Source organism: Penaeus vannamei, chromosome 21 (assembly GCF_042767895.1).
Source record: "Penaeus vannamei isolate JL-2024 chromosome 21, ASM4276789v1, whole genome shotgun sequence".
Classification (NCBI taxonomy): domain Eukaryota; kingdom Metazoa; phylum Arthropoda; class Malacostraca; order Decapoda; family Penaeidae; genus Penaeus; species Penaeus vannamei.
Window position 1 is genome coordinate 32,105,455 of NC_091569.1, and position 5,557 is coordinate 32,111,011.

At 31.3% G+C, this 5,557-nt stretch overlaps 1 long non-coding RNA gene across 1 annotated transcript in view; it reads left to right on the forward strand.

The window, feature by feature from the left end:
* The window catches only part of LOC113806749 (uncharacterized), a 9,234-nt gene extending 5,375 nt beyond the window's left edge, over positions 1-3,859 (forward strand). Inside the window, exons 3-4 of the long non-coding RNA XR_003475821.2 lie at positions 470-523; positions 1,104-3,859. This is a non-coding gene — a long non-coding RNA (uncharacterized lncRNA). The remainder of the gene's footprint in view (positions 1-469; positions 524-1,103) is intronic.
* The last annotated feature ends 1,698 nt before the right edge of the window (positions 3,860-5,557 follow it).

Sequence of the window (5,557 nt, forward strand, 5' to 3'; positions counted from 1 at the left end):
AGCCTCTTCTTATATTGTTCCTTGGTTATACTTATTTACTTTCATTTTTTCATATCAATACAAAACACTGAAGTCAGATACAGATGAATTCTGTTATATGACATGCTTTTTCACTATTGTATAAAAGAAACCTAAAAAGCAATTATCCCGTTTTATCCTCAGTCTAATGGTCAGTTTGTTAGAATTGTGTGAGGTCAGACTCAATTAATATTCATATATATGATCATGCATATGCACAGAAAAAATGCATATCTGTCTATTTATCTGATACATATACATTTATATATCTATCTGTCCAGTAAATATGTATGTCTAGAGTGATAGATGTGTATTGATTTGGGTATATATGCAGGTCCCTATAACGAATGTTTATTGGGTCAGGCCTCGCACATTTTAATAAAGTCCTATTACATACATACATTTTGCTTAATAGTGGTGGAGGACTTTGGCTTGATTTCTTGTTTCACAGGTTTGGTCTTAAGCTAGGAAAGTGCAGAACATGGACTCGGAAATTAGAACCAAGGTACGCAGATTTGAGTCTTACATGAGTGCAGGAAAAGGTTTTTACATACCTTTCAGTTATTGTTATTGTCCAATGCTTTGTGTGCTTTCTTATATAGTCTTGATTGCTGAATTAATCATATGTTGGGATCAAAAAGAAGAGATTTATTGTTTAGAAAAGTGCATTAAGATGTTAGATTTCTGGTCTTGTTTAATTTCAGAGCCATATTATGTTAAAAGAACTATGTTGTACTGAAATTCTTTTCCCAGTAAGGTTCCTACCAATTTAGATTTTGTCATTTTAATGCTGCTCAGAATGATAAAATACAAAAGGTTTAAATCTGTACCAATTGTTATCTCTAATTAGTCTAGACAATTCTATGTTAACTATTTCATAGCTTGATTGCAGCTCTGAATTGATTTTGCATGAAAGTAAGTCATCCATTTAATAAAGTACAATCATTCAACAGGATTTCTTTGAATATTTTATACATAATTTAGTAAAAGATCAGATGTATGTAAGTCATAGCAATTAGTTTGGATATGTCATTGTAACTTGAAAAGTAATTCTTTCCAGGTCTTGAGAGCTAAATTTGTATCAGTTTTTCAGATTCAGATTCCTTGGACTTAATGAACAAAAAGGCAAGTAGTCAGCTGAGCACTGAAATTGTCGCTAATCCTGAGAACCTATACAATGCATTTTCTTTCATAATAAATTTCACACATATCAGTATTTTGTAAAATATCTCTTGTGTTCATACCATGAAAATGAAATTAGATTAATGTTCACAATGACTTTATTATTATTATTTTTTTTACAGTTTGCATTTTTAGAAGGAGCTGAGAAATAGAAAATAAAGATCTAAAATTTTTAGTTGATTTATGTTACTAAAGTTCAGTAAATCACTGTCAGTTTATAGCAAGTTAGAACTTTATATAGATTTCTTTTCAAATGAAGGCTTGACTTTATTTGAAGAGATGATATTATATAATTTTGTAGCACAATATTTAATGAAGCTTCATTGCACCTGCCTTGATCATTGTACTTCAGTGATCTGAAATAAGTTTATTCTGATTAAGGTTATGTTTAATTAACTGCATGCATATAAATACATCATAAATTTGCAATACCGCATGCAGCCGGAGCCAACATTGATGCTTATTTTCAGCATACTTTATTGCATTTTTCCATTTTACATATGGAAAACCTCTATAAGTTAGTAGTCTATCTGGGTATCTGAACATATCTTGAGTGTGTATGAAGATTGTAAAACTTTGCTCATAGTATTCAAGCACAAATTGGTAGATAATGTCAATAGATATAATATACTCCTGTTAGACTTGTCTTACAGTTAGACCCTCAGAAATTAACTCATTTCAGATTGCCCAGCAAGAAATTCTAGACCTAGAAATTTATATTAGTAATACAGAAATTGCCATCTAAAAGATAATGGTCATGAAATATCTGAACCCTAGAAGTTTTAGACTTGGACATCAGAAAGAGGAAAAAACTTGGCCTTGGACTAAGACTTAGATGAGGAGGACTTGATTAAACCAGTCTCAGTCTTTGACTTGCTAATTTTGAATATTTATGATGTGAATGTGATCAGCACCTTTTCCCTTGCAAACAGAATATAAGAATTGGAATCATAAAAATTTAAAAAAGAATATAAGATGTTAGGGATATGTTTTTGGGGAAAAATAAATCTATGAAAGCATAAAGCAAGGAAGGGTTATGTTAATGAAAAGTAAAATATAGGTTAGGTGTTCCACAATATTTTATATCTGAGTGTTTCTTAGTATTTGATTGTGAGGAAAAGGACAGATGATTAAGATATGGCCTATTCTTGATAGAGCATTATTTTATCTGAATTAGAAGATGAAAATACAAACACACTTTTAAAAATGGTACTGGACATAGATTTCATTCATTCATAAAAATACACAATTTGCTCCTCACAGATGGTACAAGAGATATCTGTGTAAAGAAATACCATGTACAGGAAAATTTTGTAAAGCTGCCCAGTATGAATAGATGACAAGTACTGAGAAAAGGAATGAAAAGGAAAACAATTTCAGAAACATAATGCAAAAGTTATGATTGACAAGATTCAAAAATGGGTGTAAATAAAGATGAATTCTATCACATCACAAGATTTTTCCCTCCCTCATTCTGATGCAGGTCAAAGTTTCTCATCTTCAAAATTGTTTCTTGGGATCAAAGCAGATCCTGTTGATTAGTATTATATTAACCACCATGCAGAGTAAGCATGTGCTCATTGCCTCAAGTAAAGAATGGCCCTACATGTATTTTTGCAATCCCAGAATTACAGTAGATCCTGATGCAAATGTTTCAGCGAAACAGGGGTACACAGAAAAATGGCCTCATGGTAAATGAAGAAATGATTAAATGAGATAGAAGAAAGTAGATTGTTGTTGGTTTAAGTAAGACCTTATGATAGCTGAAGTACAGGTGCTGAAGCATATATTGTTAGTGAATCATACAGTAAGTTTCATTTTAAAAGATAATATTTCATGTTAAATTTAGTAAACTTTTTATTTATGATTACACATAGAATGACTGCCATAATCTTTCTAGTATTTAGGGCTTTTAAAGAATTTACTTTGGTCCTGCTGTTGGTGACTTAGATGGCCATTTGTGTGATCCAAATAAGATATTAGTATATGGTAGTAGGTATTTCTGGACAAGTGATTAGGGAGATAGACCCCCCCTGCAATAGGTAAAGAAGTTGTCTTTTTAGGAAATAAATACATGCTTAGATATTGGCACTTTAGCAACTCTGAATTATTGATTACTCATCAACTAAGGTCAATTTAAAAGTTGTGGTAATCTCAGTTTAGATTTAAGCAGTTAGTTCAAGCAAATTGTTAGATATCTATAGACTCCGGCAATTTACATTACTAAGTTCCTTCTACAAACCTATCCTTATGAAATATCTGTATGATTTCAAGACTTCAGTGTCTAGCAAGTGGGTTTCACCCTGTAGGTTTTAAATCACAAACCACCATAGTTTGCCTTTTCATTTCAACCCATAGATGATTATATATATTGATATCAAATTTCAGCACCCATTTTCTAGAATGGGCAAACAGTCTGCATGTTTATTTCCTAACTTTGATTAATTTCTTGTAAGGGACTGTGTAATGATGTGCCTATATATCCCCATCCCCCTTTTTTCTCATAAGAATATAACACCTGAGTTTACAAAATGATTTTTTTTTTTTTTTACCAATTGTGGAGTACACAATTATGCTCTTAATGGTCATATGCTTAAAGGAGTTGTGGAATACAATCTTTGAAGAACAAAATCATCTACAAAGGAATAGTACCACAAAAACAGTGCATATAATTTTCAGAAGCCCAAAATTAGTAGATTATAGTTTGGTTGTTGAATTCTCTTTTCAGCAAATGAAAGAACTTTGAAATAAGATAAATGAAGCTGGAGTTATTTATCCCCTTACTTCAAAAAAATGACAGAGAAAAAACAATTTAAAGTCTGATAATTTTTTCTTATTATTTTTACTACTAATTTTTTTTCCTACAGTGCTAACGTTACTTATGAGAAGAAAGATCAAAATGTTTACCTTGCAGTGGTCGGTCAGTTTGCTTGTTATATAATATAAATTATAAACAAAGAACCATTCAAGAAAGACGTATTTTAAGGGTTCCTCAAGTACCAATAGGAAATATGTGAAATAATGACAATAATTAATGACAATGAGTGAAAAGCTTTTACAAGAAACATGAATATAAGAATGAGTGAAAATCTGGGAACAGATAGTTGTCACACTTAGCCCACAAAGGAAATATAATTTGGTCCAATTACTCACAAGGATTTTTTCTATGCATGCATAAAACTCCCCATTCCTGCCCAGAAAATCCCCATGAATGCTATATGTAATTTTCTTTTTGTCTGTGAGCATGTTTATATTTAAATTTTTGCCTGTGAGCTTATTTTGTCTTTGTGCTGACAGTTATGTATACTTGCAGTAAGTAATGCTATGAGTTGACTCTCTAGTTTTGTGATTATGAAGCTTTTATCCTTTTTCTTAGAATACATATACATTTATGTCTATGTGTCTATCTATCTATCTGTCTATCTATGTATCTTGCTATCTCTAATTTCATTTTTTTTTTCAGTTTGCCTTTGTTCATAAAGTAATTAACAATTATAGGAAGTGTGTGAAAGTTTAGCAATTATCTTCAAGTTTTCAGCTTAAAATATAGATATTGAAGCCTTATAGAAGTTTATAAAACAAAATGAAGCTGTGGCAGCTGTATTTTTTAAGAAATAGTTTCAGGGTAAATATCTCCTTATAGGATGAGTAACATTCAAATATGATGTTTTATGCCATTTCATATTTTGCAAAAAGTTGCTTTATGATTCCAAACATTTTATTTGATATGAATAATACAATTATGAGTAATCAAGTTTTCTGTGTATCTAGATATCCATATATGCAGGGCACAATTTATACAGAAGCTAAATAAGCTGTAGCTTAGGGCTTTACATTTTAAGGGATCACAAAAATTTGATGGATCTTTTAGAATTATTGTGTATTGCATTTATGTGAGTCATTCCTTTGTTTATGTTATTGAGAAAATGATATAACCATTTTCAAGCTTTACAAAACCTTTATTTTCACACTTTACAAGAGCCTCCTATCTTTGTATGGCTGAGGGCCAAATCCAAATTTAGTCCTGCATATGTAGCAGTGGGTTGATTTGCTGTATGTAATTGCATTTATATGAGTCATTCCTTTGTTTATGTTATTGAATAAATATTTGCATTTTCAAGCTTTCCAAAACCCACATTTTCACACTTGACATGAGCCCCCTATCTTCATATGGCTGAGGGGCAAGTCCAAGTTCAGTCCTGCATATGTGGCAGTGGGTTGATTTGTTGTTTTTGCTTATATTTCCTTTGTGTCAGTTTCCATTTTTTAAAATCCCAAGTAGCACTCAATTTCAGGCTACTCCAATATTTCCTCATTTTGCTTTACTTTGCTTTCATCACTTTCTCTCTTCTTTCCC